The sequence below is a fragment of the Musca domestica genome, unplaced genomic scaffold (assembly GCF_030504385.1).
Source record: "Musca domestica strain aabys unplaced genomic scaffold, Musca_domestica.polishedcontigs.V.1.1 9, whole genome shotgun sequence".
Classification (NCBI taxonomy): domain Eukaryota; kingdom Metazoa; phylum Arthropoda; class Insecta; order Diptera; family Muscidae; genus Musca; species Musca domestica.
Genome location: NW_026712435.1, coordinates 9,546,673 through 9,566,861, shown reverse-complemented (window position 1 = coordinate 9,566,861; position 20,189 = coordinate 9,546,673). Strand labels below are relative to the sequence as shown.

General features: G+C 34.7%; 1 protein-coding gene across 3 annotated transcripts in view; it reads right to left on the bottom strand.

The window, feature by feature from the left end:
- The window catches only part of LOC101888972 (protein spaetzle 5), a 65,661-nt gene extending 48,300 nt beyond the window's left edge, over positions 1 to 17,361 (bottom strand). Inside the window, exons 1-2 of one of the 3 annotated variants that reach the window (XM_059131694.1) lie at positions 17,161 to 17,361; positions 16,661 to 16,991 (exon numbers count right to left, since the gene is read on the bottom strand). The gene's annotated coding sequence lies outside the window, so the exon portion shown is untranslated. Of the gene's footprint in view, positions 1 to 16,660 lie in introns of all 3 variants that reach the window. The other 2 variants (XM_059131695.1, XM_059131693.1) reach the window with 2 other exon arrangements.
- Between the last annotated feature and the right edge of the window lie 2,828 nt (positions 17,362 to 20,189).

The following is a 20,189-nucleotide window of genomic DNA, read 5'->3' as shown; positions in this document are numbered from 1 at the left end:
TCATAATTGTAATAAAAATTGTAAATAACTTAACCCAAAAATTAAGAGTCTATAAGAGCATATCTCAAAAATTTGAGCAGATATCGGAAAACTGACTAAAAATAAAAAAATTTAAAAGCTGAAAATGCCGTATGGATATCTTAAGCATGACTCCAAAGACTTGCTAAATTATTTTTCACTGAGTTTCTAAATGCAAATGATCAGATCAATGATCAGTAGCAAATAATTCGCACAACAATGCATGCCGATGTTTTCAACGTCTCTTCAACTTCGTTTTTCTATCTTTGATTATTCTCGGCATTATTGGGTCAACAACCTATCACAAAATTAGATCAAATTTAACTTTCGCAGCACTACCAAAAATTGTGATACAGGGGAAAATGTTTCGAAACGTGTTTTGAATAGCAAAACAAATTCTGTTTGTTCAAAAATTGTTTTGTATTTCGTGATTTGTTTATAAAATAGTGAACTGACGTTACATGCGGAACACTGATAATTGCAGATGTGTTTTTTATGTTCTACTTTTTTTATACTCCACTGGAGGCTCGGCCAAAGTATTTTATTTATCAATTGTAACTTCATTCCATTCAAATACAACTTCACATAAATAATAGACAATGAGTGAATATTACATTTTTTAAAGGTTGATTTAGAAAATACAAAGAAAAAAAAACGGTCGACCATTTTCGAGTTAATCACATCCCACATTAGTTAAGTGATAAATTCAATCATACATATGTAAATTTGCGATATTCAAAGGTATGTTCGAAAATAATGACATGAGAGGTAGAGTTAAACAAAGTGATATGTTTTGCAGAGCTATCTTCCTTTACCATCTTATACAATATTATTGTGATGTAGGAAATGTGCCAAAGTGAATGCTTGGAATACAAATTTTTTGCGAAACGATTTTTAGGAAGTCTGCAATTGAATTACAATGTAGAATATAAACAATGTTACTGCCATCGAAAAGATATTGTTGCAAACATAATCCCAATGTTACACTTTCACTTTGGGTTGCCAACTTTGGACATCAATCTAATTATTTTAACTTATCTTATTTACTTACTTTGGACTTGCATGCGAATTGACATTAAATGGTCTATTTAATGATTTTAACTTACACGGAATCACAGGGAAATTACGCTTATAGCACGTTCAGATACAACATGTTATCCGATTTAAACCATATTATCAGTATTTATTCCTCTACTCGCATTTGTTCAACTAGTTTTACTATACAAAAACAGATTTTCTCTTTATTTCAAATCCGATATGCATCACTGGGTTTTTACGCCCATACCATAGTAGAAGAATATAGGTAGATGCATCGACACCGCTGCTGGGATAATGAACTGTCAAATCAATTTTGGAATTGAACAGGTTGAATGAATTTTTTTTAATTTGTAAAAATTTGAATGACGACGTATAAGAAAACATATAAAATCTACTTATATTTGAAAAAAAAAAAAAAAACATTTAAAAATTTTTGACATATCAGTGTTCCCAAGTGTTGATGCATCTACCTGAATGGCTCTATGACCCATATTGCGGAACACACCAAAGTCATACAAATTTCCGCAAAGGCGTTGTTTTAATTTTGCATAGTAGCAAAAAAAAAAAAAACAGAAAAGAAAGTCTTAAAGTCGGGCGGGGTCGACTTTATGATACGAGTGCAACATGATGATATGGGAGCTATATCCAAATCTGAACCGATCTTGATAAAATTTGTCAAATATATTTCTGAGCTGCATTTCATATATTTCCCTGAATATCGTTGTTACGGAGTGCATATTACGGCCGTATATATGGGAGCTATAGGTATTTCTGAACCGACCTACTAGCTTCTAGATTCAATTCGGTCGTACGTGCCAAATTTCATCCCATTTGGGCAAATATTAGACGTTCGGTGCACAATAAAAGGTAAATCGGACGAATTTATATATGGGAGCCATATCCAAATCCAAACCGATCTCGATAAATTTTAGGTATTTCTGAGCTGTATTTTATATATTTCCCCAAATAATGTTGTTACAGAGTGCATATTACGGCTGCGGAGAACTAAAATAACAAATCGGATGAACAATATATATGGGAGATATAGCTATATCTGAACTGTTTTCGATCAAATTCGGCATACTTATTTTCAGGTCTAATTTGGTTGTATGTGCAAAATTCCATACTATTCGGGCTGATATCACACGCTTGGTGCGCAATAAAAAGCAAATCGGACGAAGATATATATGGGAGCTATATCTAAATTTTTACCGATTATCTCCAATTTCAATAGGGTTCGTCCTTGGGCCAAACAAATGATTTGTGCAAAATTTCTTCTGGATCAGGTAATAAATGCGAACTGTACTTTGTCATGAAATCAACTACCTGTCTTTTGATTGTATTTATATGTAAACGGAAACAAACATCCGCTGAGCGGCATTTGTATCTAAATACACAGAGTTAACTCAACAGGTATATCGAACCCATTGGGTTTATCTTGAATAGAATCAAACAGCAATCAAATTTGTTCGAATTGATCACCTTTGGCACGAATTATGGTGTTCAAACGCCAAATGAAACCGTAACGCGGCCCAAATGTTGCTCTACGGAATTTGGCCCATTTCCGGCGAAGCGCTTGCTTGGTATCCGGAGATTTTGGTGGCCATTGTGCGCTGGAAATAAAGCGAGGAACCTCATTTTGTAGCCATTCTTAGGTGGCGCGTGCTGAGTGTGATGGTGCTGAGTCCTGTTGGAATGTCTAAGGTCTGCGGCCAAAACGTTTGCGTGCCGAAGACTGTAATACACCCTCCAGAATATTTTCGCGATACGAGCGGACCATAAGCTGTTATGGCGGCCACACCATCACCATGGTCGGTGCTTGAGTTATGATAGCCAACCGAAGGTGCACATTTTCAGCTGATATCTTTGGCAAGTAGACTGCTGGACAACGAATGTTTTGTCATCGGAAAAAACCAATTCAGCACTTTCGGCCAAGCGAAGCAACTCTTTAGGTCTTTTGCGGTGGAAGTTCTTGCACTTTTTGGAATTTCAATGGTTCTACCCCGAGCTCATTTTTCAATATTTTCCGAATTAAATATTGCGATATGTTCAGCTCACGGGCCATTTTCGGCCACTGCGACGCGGGTTTCAATCAAGTCGCTTCTTTATTTTTTGAACCATTTCTGCTGATGTTGCTTTTTTTCTCGTCCACTTCCTTAATGTCGGGCTACGCTGCCAGTATCACGGTAACGAGCGATGGTACGAGACACAAAAGATTTATTCACATTTAAATGCTGGAGTGCTGTAACGATAGCCACTTGTGGTTTTCCAGCCAAATATAAAGAAATCACACTATCACGCTTGAATTCCATCACTTTTTTCTCATCAAAATGCTTTTATAAGCTTGTAAACAATACAGCGAGCTGTCACTGGAATAATTTTAACAGCTGTCCGACGAGTGGCTTAGAAATGAAAACAGTCATTGCAGTTGGTTGCAGGTTTTTCGTCTCACCCTGTATATGACATGCAAATAAATGTATTTTCTATTTTCAAATTTTGCAGAAGACCTAAATATTTTGTGTTCTAAAATGTTGTTACATATATTGAGATCTGAATGTGCCAACCCTTATGTTTAATCGATTTTACCCCTAATATGTAAAATGCATGCTCAGCAATATGCAAAATATTTTGGAAAAATTTAATAAAAGGGGGTTTGATTTATTAAAGAGAACGACGGAAATTAAAATACTTATAGTTTCCTGTATTCGTTTCTCTGTCCATATTCAAGGTTAAAAGGGAAAAAGCTAACCAACTAATATTACACCAGAAGTACAACAAAATCGATATATAGTTATGTAAGAACATTCTGTGGAAAAATTACATTTTTCCAAAGAAGAGCGACGGAAATGTTTTATGTTTAAATACATTTTTATAGGACTTTTTAATTTTGGTTGCGATAAGTAGACTAACTCTGATCCAGACAATCTCAATTTCCAGGATTTTAGGCGTGTAGGATTTTACTTGTAGAAGAAGTATCCATCAAGGGGTTGGTTACCCAAAAAACCTTAGTTCTTTTTGTATGCCCTACTACAATATGAAGGTTATATTCATTTAGTAATTGCATATATAACACCTTGTCTGTCTGTGGAAATTGCGAGAGATATTTCAGTAGCATAGACAGATCCTTGAATATTGATATTACTCGTAGACGGTTTGATATTAGATATCGGTATGACCGCCGAATAACGGTACCTTTTGTTCGGAATTGAATGAATGTTTTTCAGTCAAGTTTTTGTAAGTGGTTCGGAAATAAGAACGAACAATTTTTCAAATTTCTGTGACAGCGGAAGCTTTTGGCCAATTCTTGGAGTCTTTTATTTTGGAGAAACTAAATAAACTTGTAGGGGATAAAAGGGTGTTAAAAGACAAATAGTTTAGTTTCGCTCAGGCGAATCCACTGTCCATGGCCTAAGTGCGTTCTCATCCTATGTGGTTTCCTTGATAGGACTTGATTTTTCTCAGGCATTTGACACCGTATGAAGTTAAGGATTATTGTATAAAAAGCAAGAGTATAGGTTCTTTTACCAAACTTTGAGAATAGAAGGTAGCTTTCTAGCTGATAGGAGGTATAATAGGAAACGGGGTGAATGTACAATTTTATTCCATCTTACATATCAATTATCGAACAAAAACAATGTTCTATCAATAAAGATTAAATCCATTACGAAACTTAACAAATCCGTCAAAAGTGTGGTATAAATCGTAAACATACGGAATATTCGGAGGTACCGGAATATGCGAGCTATAGAAAATGTACTGTCCCAGGAGTAGAATCCTTTACAAACTCTACATTCCAAATTTCTGACAACCCCGCCAAGAAATGTGGATATAATCACAATACCAATTATCGCGTGTCTTTATTTGAGTACTAGAGAAATACGATGATCTATATAGACAATACTGAAAACATAGAGGTACCATAATGTGAGGGCTGTATGAAAACTTTGACCGACATGATCCATTTGCGAACTTAACCCACCTACTGACAAAATACACAGATCTTTTTTATTTGAACTTTCCAATAGAACATTTTTTTCGATGCTGCGTAGTTAGAGACAAAAAGTAAAAAGGGCTTTAAGTTCGGCCTGGCTGAACTTGTTATGCCCTCCACAACTATGTTTATCAAATTAAAATGAAATAATGAATGCAATTTTGGCATTAACTGAGTATTAAGGTTTTAGAGCGATTTAAATTTGAAATAGGTTAAAACTAACCAATAAAAGCTATAACTCAATTGAGTTCCACTAAGCTTGATTGACCTCTCGACCAAATATCTACTTTATTTGATAAAAGGTAGTGTCCTTGAAGTATTATCTACATCAAATTTGGGGGAAATATATATTTAAGACATATCCAAATCTGGATGTACCCGATGTTATTATTGTTATGGAGTGTATTATACGGATTTGGGTAACTTAGATATGAAATCGATATAGGAGGTATAGCTATATCCGAATCAAATTGTATACACTTGCTTCTTTGCTGAATTGGGTCATATGTGCCAAAATCCATAATATTTGGTCTGATGTTAACGGACAGACTGATGGACATGCATAAATCGACTCAGAATGTGATTCTATGCAGATCATCAAAAGGAACTGTGGGTCCACCTCGTTTCCGTTTGAATGTTTCAAACAAATGCACAAAGACATAATACCCTGACCACCTTGTGGTGTAGGGTATAAATATGATGGGAAAATTAGTGTAATGGGTAAAGTAAAAAAAAACGTCGAAAGCTTTAATTGAATTTATTAAATTCTATCATTTCATTCTAATTTGGTACCAATTTCACCCAGGCCTATTATATTTTTCTGTAGATAAAAATAAACACATGCCGATATATTTAGAATGGCATGTGAGCTGCTGCAAGTATTGGCTTGATTAGGGTGCTCCAATTGAGGCGGGCATGCAATTAAAACATTATTAAAATCGAATGTAAACATGTAAATTTAATTACCCACTACTGGCGATCGTAATGTGTCCACAATTCAACCGTAACCGGATGCAAAATTGGAGTACCATGAGAAACTGTAACACGGAACAATTTTAATTGTCTCAACTCAACTAAACTCAGTTCAATGGTTGATTGGTCGGTATTTGGCTTGTCCAAGCGTTCGCGCTCCAAGACATCTGTTAAATAAGACATTTTTTTGTTCGCAGTTGGTGATCAAGTAGCCAGCTCGTAGGTTAAAAATATTGCACCAAATACATTATTTATAACACATGTGGACGGACCGACGGACAAGTAATTACAGTAACAGCAACTTTTTACTCTACTCGACCAACGACTACCTGCTGACATGCTTTGTTCTTGGCTCCAAACATAAATTGAAGTGAAAGCAAAAACAACAACAACAACACCACCAGCATCAGAAAATCGAACAATCTCTAATCTCGAAATCTAAGTTTCACGCTTAAAAATGTTCTATGACAGACAATAGAACTTAATGATCATTTGTTTTATTGTTGACCACTTTGACGGACAGCAAACAAATGGAGAGCAGTTGTACGGAAATATTTCATTCGAAAAAACAAAAAAAAAAAAAAACTTGGAGTGGTTGTTCTTGATCCGGGATCAAGCGCTTTGAGTAACGCCCTAAACATTACCACAATTCCGCCACATTTGGACAATAGACAGCTTTGACAACGACAACAGGTTGCTCCGGGCTATTTAGCTGAAAAAAATGTTTATTTATTCATCAATCAATCATTGGAATTGGCCACAATTGTGCTCTGATTTTAATGACAACATTAATGACAATTGCGAGGTGTATGATTCTCGGTAATATTTTTTTATTACAACTAATCTCCTTGTGTTCGACAACAATTGTTAGGATAAGTCATGATCGAATTGACGGTAAAGCAAAAAAGTTATTTTCATAAAAAAATATTGATTGCCATATAAACATGATATAGTTTTTTGTAATTTTTTGAAAATCATTGTCAAGTGGTTAAGTTGTGTTGCGTCATTGGAATGTGTTCGAAGTTGTTTGGTCAAAAATTCTTAAGAAAAAAAATGAACACGTTTTTCTTATGTATAAAAATTAAAACTCTAAAGTTCCTTATGACGTCAAACCACCAGTCGGAGACCGAATGATTTGCACTGGGCTTTGGAAAGGAAACATTTTCGAATGGAATTTTTAAGGGGTCTTATCGAGGGAATGGTTCTATACGATTTTAAAAGTCTGAGTAACTTAACCTGCTGTTAAGGGTTTAAAGTTATTTTGATTTCATGTTTAAGATTTGGAATCGAGCAGATATGCAAGGGTCCGAGTCGTGACTCGAGTTAGAATTTACTAACCTACACCATAAGGTGGTAATGATATTATGTCTTTGTGCATTTGTTTGTAACATGAAGAAGGAAGCGAGAAAAACCCATAGTTACTTTTGAGGATCTTCATAGAATCACTTTCTGAGTCGATTTATGCATGTCAGTTCGTCCATATATTTTTGTGAGCAAAATGCAGGTCGAGTTTACTATCCGATTGAGACGAAATGTATGGACGAACCCTATGGAAATTGGTGAAAATAGGATCAGATTTAGATATAGCTCCCATATATCTTCAACTGATTTAGGGTTAATTGTGTACCAAATGCAAATATTAGACAGAATGACCTGCATTTTGATACATCCCACCAAATTCAGTGTAGAAGCAATAAATCAAATTTGGAGAAAATCGTTTAAGATATACCTATAGCTCCCACATATATGTTTCATCCGATTTGGGGTTTAAGTCCCTCACATGCGTAATATGCACTCCACAAAAATAATATTTGGTACCAGATATAAGATCTAGCTCAGAAATACCTCTGTAAAATTTTGTCGAAATCAGATCACATTTGGTTATAACTCTCATATATATCTTTTTTCCGACTTCAGGTTTATTGTTATCAAATGGCTAATATCAGCCCAAATTAACTGAGTTTTGGCAATTACAGCTGAATTAATCCTATGATCCATTAATTCAAATTTTGTGTGAATCGGTTCAGATATAGCTATAGCTCCCATATGTATGGTTTATAGCTATAGCTCCCATATATATGATTTGGGGTTTAAAGTCCCTCACAGCGTAATATGCCTTCCACAACAATGATCTTTGGTACTAGATATCAGATACAGCTCTGAAATAAGTGCATCAAATTCTGTCATAACATATATATCCTCAAACCATTTCGGGTTAATTGTGCATCAAATAGCCAGTATCAGTCCAAACGACCTGAATTTTGGCATATCCGACCGAATTCAGTCTAGAAGCAAGTATATGTTTCATCCGATTTGTTGTTTAAGTCTATCACATTAGCAATATGCATTCGACAACAATGATATTTGGAGCCAGATATCTTATAAAGCTCGAAAATATCTTTGCCAATTTTTTTCGAGAACGGCTAAGATTTGGATATAGCTTCTCTACATTTCCTTAATCCGATTTCAAGTTTATTGTGCAAATAATGGTGAATATCAAATATAATACCAAATGGAGTGAATTTCGGGAAGTACGTTTCCATTTTGTGCAACTTGGCTGCGATATACATTTTTTAAGTGATATGATGTACTCTATAGCAAACTATAACTGCTCGAAAGCTCTTTTGTTACGGGAGCTCTAATATATATGCATAGTGGTGTAGGGTATCATATAGTCGTTCCCGCCCTACTTTTGACTTTTCCATACTGGTTCAAATGTGGATTACAAGTTTGATATGTATTCTTTTTGTCCAACATTTTAAAAGAGCTTTAGTTTACAATTTTATTTTGGAATACATTTAAAGCTACAGTTTGAATAAGGCAAGAAAGCAATCAGTTTGTTTCTGTTTCTGTTTTTTTTTGTAAAAGAATTTTGTCAGTATTCAATGGAATCCATCCAAAATGTTTATCATTTTGAAATATTTAATACAAAATTGGAAATATTAATACAAAATTAGATTTGTTAATCCTAAATGGGGATAAACGGATAGGCCAAAATGTAAAGTACGTTTACATACAAATCTTAATCCACTAGAGATTTAACTATGGAAAATATACGATTAATTGATTGTGATTGGTCAAACAATACGGCTAATCCGTAAATTAAATTTTCATATGGACCACATACTGAACCTCAGACCAATATCATTACAAAATAGAAGCAATTACTCATATTTCTTCAAGGTTGTATGTTGCTACAGAAATATTAAATCTAAAGTCCAGATTTAGGTATGTTAATCCTAAATCTGTATGATTAGATTACAATTCAAATTAAAATTAGATTACAATCAAAAGTAACGTTTTTTAATTCAAAAAACGTGGGAACATATATTTGATTTCCAAAAAACAAAATGTCGAAATGCTACACTCTGATATCCAAAAATGCCGATGCTAAAAACCTTCAAATGGTAGGACTAAAACAATAACTTTCTAAGAGTGTAGGGGTGTAGTAAACTTTTTTAAATATTTCAAATAGCTGAAACAATTCCAAAAATTTTGGCAAGAGAACTACAAATAGAAAATTACAGAGGAGGAAAACTGTACAAACCCGGATCCCGCTAGTTTTGTATTAAATAAGCTAAAATTTGTCAAAAGGTTTGGCGACAACTGTGCATTACAGGGTAATACCCTTTCGCATTAATAGTGTGTTCAAAGTAATGGGTTATATATGCATAAATCCAAATAAAATAACTTATTTTTCCATTACCAAGTTATGAGTGTGCGTGTACGACTAGAAAATCGTATTTTGTGAGTACAAGACTGACTCAGTGCCGACAAATGTAGACGGAAATAAATGTAAATGTGACAACGTTCGTAGAGTTTTTTCTACAAAAGTTAGAAGATTGCGAGCTCAATACCAGCAGCAGGGGCAGAAAATATAAATGTAGGTTGTGGTAAAAAACTAACTCGGTATTTACCTATTTACTCACGGAATTGATTGAAATTTGGTATTTATGACTCGTAATAGATAATAATCATTCATATTGTTTTTTTGAAATCTTTAACATAATTCTCCAACCGATCTCACTGGTATTTTTAGTTTTAAGTGGAACATGTTTGAATCCAGATACTTTGATATAAAAATGTTTCTTTAGCTATTGGTGGTGGGTATTTAAAATTCGACCCGACCGAACTTAATATTTTTATTAGCTTTCATTAATAATGTCATTATAAAAATTTATCGCTTTGTATAGGTAATATAATTTTTTTTTTTCAAAATGTTGTTTTGGAAAAGAGTGGACCTCCAATAAAGAGACATATGTTCCCTACACTTACACTATGCGTTAGTTTGATACAAATATTACAATATAAGAAGTTTGGTCTAATATTTAAGTTGTTCGAAGAAATATATTTATACTCGGTTGCTCGAATATCCGGCACTCATCCTGAAAAGTAAGCTCAACAATCGGTTTAGATCCAACTGTTACGTCCATATAAGTTTCAGCCGACTTTTTAATGTACTTGTAAGTTTTTCATTTCCCTGTATATTCCTGATACCAATGTAATTTGTTACATTTATTTGGTAGAGCATATGTGCAAGCAATGTGAACGTTGCATGAAAAGATTCATAATTGAATTAACATTTTGATAATTTTCAAATGCTCTAATATTATCCGATCATCGTGCAAATTTATCCGATCCTTCTCAGCTATAAATTCTTGCCACTTCCGCGCTAAATCTGACTGAAGAATTGAAAAAAAACAAGTAAAAAATCAGTAAGTTCGGACGGGCCGAACTTTGAATACCCTCTACCATTTAGAACGAATTTGAAAATTTTCGAAAAAGATAACATTCGCCAAAAATTCTGCCAAAATTTATTTTAAAAATACCGAAAATAGCAGTTATATTAGGACTAGCTCGACGTGCACTTACATAGGCATTATTTGCCACAAGCCATTACCATATTGAAATTCTAAACTTGAAATAAACGGTGAATAATGTAGCCAAAATCATCACAATACCGTACATAGAAAGGTACCGTTATATAGGAGCTATACGAAGACTTGGACCTGCATAGACAATTTTCTGTCACAGGTTGTAGCTTCCATTAAGAACTTCAAATACGACATCTCAAACAATTTCGGTGAGTATTGTACCTAAAATCGTCAAAATACCGAATATAAGAAGGTACTGATATATGGGGCCTATACGAAGACCTGGACCGGCAAACCATAGTTCCCATTACGAACTCTAAATACGTAATTTGAAACTACTACGATGAATAATGACGCTAAAATCATCAAAATACCGAATATCGGGAGGTACCGTTATATGGGGGCTATATGAAAACGTGGACCAACATGGCCATGGACCCTTTACGAACTTAACCTGCCTACTGGCAAATTAAACATGTGTGCAAAATTTTAGCCTTCTATCTCAATTCGTTGAAAAGATAGCGTGATTATAACAGACAGACACACAGACAGACAGACGGACATGGCTGAATCGTCTTAGAATTTTACGCTGATCAAGAATATTTTGTTAGATCTAAGATCATTATTTCGATGACTTATGATGACAAAATGAATATACCCTCCAAAGTATGGTGGAGGGTATTAAAACAATTAAGCAAAGACTATACTCAAGCGGGGCCGGCCATTTGATAACCTAACAACACAAGGATTTACGCAAAGTGTCTGTAACATAATGAAAGCAAATGTTGAATCTAATTGCTCCTCTTTTCGAATCAAAATCGTCCGAACTCCAAAAAATCATTTGTAGGCTTCTGCCCAACCCTAAACGCTAGCCCAATGCAAAGTCCGAGTCGATTGGTCTATAATTGTAACCTCTAGTTCAACTAAAAAATCAAGATTTTTCTATATTTGGTTCAACCCCTGAATATTTAGCGATCATCATAAGGCTTCTATTTTGATCTAAACCTTACCTCCATGCAAAATTTCGTGAGGATCGCGTCATAATTGTAGCGTGATTACAATTAAACATTGACAAAAGGTCGGACTAAGTTGGCTTAGCTGGGCGAGATAGGAAAATCCATATTTTGTTTCCTATGTCTTGGATCAATATTTTGAACCAATCAAAAAACATACTGTAGGGTATATATTGCAGCACCCTTGTTATTATTAACTGATATATTACCTTGTGTGAAAATTTAACCACATGGGTTGCTCTATTCGATGATCAACCTAATCGACGTCATTAAGCTTTTGTTTACTTATTAATCAGCGATATTTTAAACCAAAATTTTGTACAAATATTGGACTTTGCTACTGTATATATGGTATGCTATTTTCCGATATTTTTGCCGTGTGTAGAAGGAAGATGGAAGACGTTAATTTTGGATTGATTGGTTCTTAAACCAACTAGTTATATTGTTGTTACACAACTTTGAGACCTTATGATAATATTGGCTATGTGGAAAGGCCGGATCACTTCGGGAGATAGCCAGCCAATAAGACTCAACGCATGCGGAGAAAAACATGGATCTATGTGGGCACTTAGATGTATCAGTTTTCCCAAATAAGACAATTAGTATTTTCAGTAAAGTCAAATATCTAGAATAATTCTGGATGAAAAATCTTAACTGGAAAAAAAACATTAACTGCGGAGCAAACAAGCTCACAGATGCTTATCAACTTTGGTCACGAAATCCAAAAATTACTCATTGGATGTGCATCGAAATTAGACCTACTCTAACATATGTGTATGTGGCCTGGTGGACAGCAATGGATAACAAGTGCAATAAAGTCCAACGAATTCGTTGCTTAGGCATCAGCGGGGCAATGAGGACTACACCAATGACGTATAGTGGGGTGAGATTCTCAAAAACGAGAATTAATTCAGAAAAGAATTCTGTTGCTTTGAAATATTGCTCAGACATTTATATTACCCCTAGTATGTTTAGCTAAAAATGGAAAAAATCGGCCCACGTTTCGGTATGGCCCCCTTATAGCGTTACTTCCTGATTTTCGGTATTTCAAATGTTTTGACCACAATGTTAAACAAAATCATGTATAACTTGACATTTAGAGCTCTGAGTAGATATAATCTCCCCACGCTTTTTAATATTATATATTAAATTATATATTATATCTCTTAATTATCGGCTTCAGCCACAATTTCAAATCAAACCAATCATGAGTAATTTGACTTCTTTTAGTTCTGCACTAAAATAATATCTCCTTGCAAAATTTTGTGAAGATAGCTCCACTATTATGTATATAGTCTATACATAATAGTATTATGCATATATAGTCTATACATAACGGCACTTCCAAATTTAAAGTATTTAGAAGATATCTCTCTAGAAAACTTGATAAAGATAAGTTAACTATTATAAAGGTACTTTCTATTTTTTGGGTATTTTAATTGTTTCATAGTTTTTTTTACAAACGTATTATTTGGTATTTTATTTCTCAGTGGACAAAAACTCCACAAAATGCCAATTTTAGCAACATTATTCACTGGTTTTTTTCTAGTTTCGTATTTGAATATTGTATTTGCTTATGAGTTGCCTATGCAGGTCCACGTCTTCCTAAAGACCTCAATATACCGCTATATTCGATATTTTTTACATTTTTAAATAATTTTTAATGGATTTTATTTTTTTTTGAAAATTTTCAAATTCTTGGAGGTTATTCAAAGTTCGGCCTGTTTTACTTGTTTGCCATAAGTTGTAGTACCCATTAAGAACTTTAAGTACGAAATTTGAACAATGCTGGTAAATAATGTTGCTTAAATCATCAAAATATCGAGTATCGGGGGTACCGTTATATGGAGGCTATTTTGCACGTGTGTGCAAAATTTTAACCTTATATCTCAATTTGTTTGAAAGATACGCTATCTTAAAAGACATCGCTAAATCGAGTTAGAATTTTACGCTGATCCAGAATATAGTGTGTATTTCGAGGAGTTACAAACGGAATGACAAAGCTAATATACCCTTCATAGAATGGTAGAGGGTATAACAAAAACGGCACGAGTTTGTTGTTGATGATAGAGATGAAGTTCCACACTAAAATACAAAAGTAAAATGCGTAGTAAATCGTAGATCCCATAAAGTACATATACTCATAATCAATATAAAATTCTAAGTCGATTTAATGATGTCCGTCTGTCTGTATGTCCGTCTGTCTTTTGAAGCACGATACATCCCACATTATTTGACGTAGACCTTTAAAATTTGGCAAAACAATTTGTATTGTGTCTAGGATGATTGGTATAGGAAATGAGATATATCGGTCCACGTTTTGGCATGGTCTCCATATAACGGTACCTGCCGATATTCGGTATTTTGATAAGAATTGGTATTTGCAGTACATAATGGGTTCTAACCGAGTGGCAGAACATTGAATATTTAGTTGCACGTTTTCCTATAGCGCACATATAACGATACGCACCGATATTCGATATTTTTATAATCCTAGTCACATTTACCCACATAATTGTTGCAAATTTGATATTTTGGAAGATTTGATAGATGACAATCCTTGAAGCATAAACTTGTCTATAGAGGTTCCCGTTTTGGCATGGTCCCATGTAACGGTCTCACTCGCTTTATGGGTTTTTTGATAAGTTTAACTGCATTATGAAAAAGGTCATACATGTATATGATGTTTAAAGTGAAACACGCTTGAATCTAGATACTTTTATATATAAATGTTTCTTTACACTAAGATGGAGGGTATTAAAATTTCGACCCGGCCGAAATTAATATTTCTTTACTTGTTTTAATTGCATATACAATTTCGAATTAATTTTTAAAAAATTTTAACAGCACTGTATTTAAAACTGTTTTATTCTAAACCTGCAGCCGACATTTCCATTTTAAAATGATCATTTTTAATGAAAAAAAATATTAAACATTAAAGAGTCAAAAGCCAATTCTTTCCTTCTTCTTTCCAAAAAGTGAAACATTTCTCAACCCAAGCGCTGTGTAATTAGAAGACTAAACAACATAGGACTTCGAAATTTTTGGCAGTGAAGTAGAATTTTGTGTTCTATAATAGTTTAAAATAACCTCCGTTTTTTTGTGATTTCATACCTCTTTTCAACGATTTTAGAAAGTATTCTTGATATCCACCTAATAGAGGCACAGGTTAGGTATGAGACATTGCAGCCATGAGGCTAAAAGCGATGAAAGAGTGAATCTATAAAGGTCGTACAGGTATTAGAAGCAACGAACGGGCAAACTTACTTCGGAATATTCTAGAGGTTCAAGGGAATAAAGATAACATGGGAACCAAATGTTTTTATTTTTCTTTTTATACCCTCCACCATACATAGTATGGACGGTATATTAAGTTCGTCATTCCGTTTGTAACTCATCGAAAATATAATTTTAGAACCAACAAAGTATAGACGATTTAGCCCTGTCCGTCCGTCTGTCCGTCTTTTGTAATCACGCTACAGTCAAAAAGATTTAAGATAGGAAGCTAAAATTTTGCCTACATCTGTCTTTTGTCTGCAGGCAGGGCTATATCGGTCCACGATATCGTGTTGCTCACATAATACGGTACCCCCGACATTCGGTATTTCGATGATTTTAGCCACGTTTTGCAATGGAATTGTTTGAAATTCCACACAAGGAGTTCCTTGTGAGTACTTTACCCCCTGAAAGAGAATTGTCTACATAGGTCAACGGTATCGTATAGCCCCCATATAACTGTACCCCCGATATTCGGTATTTTGATGATGTTAACCACATTTCTCAATGGAATTGTCTGAAATTCCACATTAGAAGTTCATTGTGAGTACTTTACCCCCAGACATAGATTTGTCTGTATAGGTGCACAATATCATATATCCCCCAATATATCGGCACATTACGATATTCGTTATTTTTAAGATTTTAACAGAATTTTTAATTCCTAATTTCTTCCAAATGGTGGAGGGAATTCAAAGTTCGACCCGGCCGAAATTACTGCTTTTTTACTTGTTAATAACATAATATGATGGCAACAAATTGGCCCAGAGTCTACACTCGTTGAGCTATCAGCGAGGGATTCGGCCGAATTTGGCCGAATAACGATCCTATCATCAGCAAAGTATAACTCCATTACCTTTTACATAGTCAAGGAAACAAAAGGCCGTTCAAATATATTATGATTGCCATAATGATAATAAGGGAGGTGGCCAAGAACAATTTTTTTGAGGCGTGACAAACTTCAGTATTTGCTCTCCAACTACAGCGGTGTGTTTTAATTATACAATAATAAAAATTATCTCAGCGCTAATTTTTAATTATTATATTTTGTGATGCTATCTTCAGCTGCAAAACAGTGAATCAAACAGAAAACAAAGAACTCATAAATAACCCCCTACTGTGCCAAACATAAGAGCTGGCCCCAAAAATTAGACATACCTGCAAAACGATCGCTGCAAGGGCAGCAACAATACTTGAGTCACTCGAAAATGTTTGGTATAAAACTGGTTAATTAATGTTCGTCGTTTGTGTTAAACTTATTTTTGGTGTTTTCTCTTATTCTCTGTCTATCTAAGCATCAGTTCAAAATAACCAAAAAATTGCTGCACACATCACTGGGTCATTTCCTGAATATGCGAGCGTATCGACTCCAAATAGTGGGTACACGCGCAGGCGCATTCCCCAGTCTTGCACTAAATTTTGGGATATGTAGGCACTTCAGGAATTACCAATTCTTTGGGAATAGATCTTTTACTCACCTCGTTTTCAGCGCAAAATGGCAGTGTAATTTATTTCATTGAATGTCAATGAGGCGACAGGGAAATAAGTGATTTGCTATTGAAGGTGTTGTTGTGGCGACTTGGCGGTCTTTTTCACAGGTGATAACAATCAAGCACGTAAAAACTTATTTTTCAATTCAATTTTTTTTTGTTGAAATATTTGTTTGTTGGTTTGGAATTTTCGAACTATTTATCACCCTCTTCCTAATCTCAAATGGATGAAGCACAATTTTTTGGGTTTTCTTGCTGTTGTTTTTTAGTGGTTTATTCCCGACACTTTAATATGTATGGTGGTTGGTATCTTTATAAACTAAATAATTTTCGACAAGCAAATGGGAAAATTAATTGGTACTAGATAAAACAATGTGCAATTTTATAGTCCGGACACGTTAACTTTCGAAAACCGTAACACCGCCAGACCGACGCGTACACGGACCTTAGTACGAAGCTTGTTAACAATGCTGAGAGACTTCACCTACCTAACTACCTATCAGCCAACTTGAGGCGACAATTCGAAAAATCACAAAGCAAAAGAAATAATCACACAAAAACAATCAAAACAAGAAAAGATAACACAAAAATGCAAATTTGTCGTAATTTACGTGAACAAAAAATAGACAATTAGTTTCCGTGGCTTTGTACCGCACCGTACCGAACTTAAATCAAAACTGAATGCGTCAGAGTTTGAGCCATGGCTCAAACGTTTTCTCTAGCAAATCACATAACAACCACCACTACTTTGGCCAATGCCGCCGCTAAGGTGTACAATATGGAAACGCTCACACAGTGCTTCGAATACAGGTTTAACGGAGACCGAAACCTAGCCTTAATAGAAGTTAAGGTCTACGAGCCCAGTTATCTATGAAGTACACACCTGCATTGCTCTCTCTATCTCTCCCTTTCTCTCTCTCTCTCTCTCGCGAACGTCAAATGTTTTACACTCTCTTCCTAGTAATGACAACGAGAATGACTTGCTTAGCATCCAACACGCTTCGACATCAACACAACTCAGCTAGGGGAATCTATTTGGCTTGTTCGCATAGGTAATAATTGGCGTTTGATTTGGTTCTCCAGTTGTTGGCTTAAGCATAAATGCCGGTTTTGTTATTTGTTTGTATTATTTGTTGTCATTGTTGAGGCCAGCACGAGTCAGCTGTTCCTATTGGCGTTGAATAGCGCAAAACTGTAGATGCACAGTGGGAGATTTTTTCACATTACTTGCAAATGAAATCATTGTGACCAGTTCTAAAAGCTGCATTAGTATACTTTCTGAAGCTAGGTGTTGAGTAAACGTCAAGTCCGATGGAATATATGTGTACAAAAGGGGTTACAACGGATCTTGCGTTAGCAAAAATATTTAGATGTGTAAAATTTGAATAGAGTTGGATGCTTATTTGGCGTTCTTTGAGCGCTTTGTTTTTCAAAAATCTTGAACCCTATGTGGGGGAGGTTGATGGACATATTGAGAGGAACCAAATCCGAATGCAATATTTTTGTTTTATGAGCTTCATGAATATTCAAAATTCTGTACAAAAAAGTAGCTGGAGTTCGATTTTAAATTAAAAATGTCAATTAAATCGGTTAGATAATGTAATAAAATATTCAAAATAACATAAAACGTGAGTTACCGATATATGGGCAATTATCTACTAAAGGGAGCGTGAACCTCTATTACTATTGCCAACGAAAGTAGTTGAAAATTAGACAGAAATACAAGGCTGCAAACCACTTGTCGATTTGGGTTGGTGCGTTTCAGTGGTTCACGCTACATTCGAAACCTTTCGGTTTTTGAAATGGGATTTCATGCGGATCGAATCGTGGTTTTTATACCCTACACCACAAGGTGGTCAGGGTATTATGTCTTTGTGCAATTGTTTGTAACAGGCAAAAGGAAACGAGATAGACCCATAGTTCCTTTTAATGATCTGCATAGAATCACTTTCTGAGTTGATTTATGCACGTCAGTCGGTCTGTCCGTCCGTCCGTCCGTCTGTCCATGTATTCTTGTGAACAAAATGCAGGTCGCATTTATTATCCGATTGAGATGAAATTTTGCAAACAACATTTGTTTGGCCCAAGGATGAACCCTATTGAAATTGGAGATAATCGGTAAAAATTTAGATATAGCTCCCATATATATCTTCGTCCGATTTGCCTTTTATTGTGCACCAAACGTGTAATATCAGCCCGAATAGTATGGAATTTCGCACATACAACCAAATTAGGCCTGAAAATAAGTGTGCCAAAGTTTATCGCAATCGGTTCACATATAAAGCTATAGCTCCCATATATATTGTTCATCTGATTTGTTATTTATGTCTACCGCAGCCGTAATATGCCCTATGTAACAACAATATTTTGGGAAATATATCAAATACAGCTTCGAAATACCTTTGCTAAATTTTGTCGAGATCGGTTCAGATTTGGATATAGCTCCCATATATAACTTCGTCCGATTTACATTTTATTGTGCACCAAACGTCTAATATTTGCCCAAATGGCAAATCCTGGCACTTACGACCGAATCTGAGATCGGTTCAGATATAGCTATAGCTCCCATATATATTGTTCATCCGATTTGTTATAGTTGTTACCCACAGCCCTAATATGCACTCCGTAACAACGATATTCAGGGAAATATATCAAATACAGCTCAGAAATATCTTTGCCAAATTTTATCGAGATCGGTTCAGATCTGGATATAGTTCCCATATATTTTTTTTATCCGATTTCAAATTAATTTCGCACCAAATGGGCAATACAAGTCCGAATTTAAAAGATACAAATGCTTCGGCATATTTAGTCCTTTGAATTTTAAATTATAATTACAATCATAGCGTGTATGATTGAATTCTCCCATAAAAACTTTTAATTATTAAGTGGAGCTCAACTAAATTAGGTGTAGGGTATCATAAAATCGGCCCCACCCGACTTTAGGACTTTTTTACTGGTTTTATGTGGTTAAGTGTTATGTGTAAATACATACATATCCCGTTCCACATACAAATCACATCAAATTCATTAATTTACTCGCCTGGGATGGCCTCCAAGCAGTTATCAACATATTTATAGTAAGAATGTATTTAATTATATGACTTGTTGTTGGTTGGGCGTTGGTTATGTTTCGATAAAAATTGGTAATTTTGGAGGCACCGCGATTCTATATGGTAACTCCGCGATTCTATGGTACATTAACTTTGTCTTTCCATTTGTAATTCCTCGAAATGCTCATGTTAGGTCCTATATATAACAAACCTAACATGAGCATTTCGAGGAATTACAAATGGAAAGACAAAGTTAATGTACCATAGAATCGCGGAGTTACCATATAGAATATGGTAGTATATATATATATATATATATATATATATATATATATATATATATAGATATATAGATATATATATATATATTTATAGCGATATCTGTCTGTCTGTTTTAATCACGCTATCTTTCGAACAAATTGAGATAGAAGGTTAAAATTTTACACACATGTATATGTTGCCAG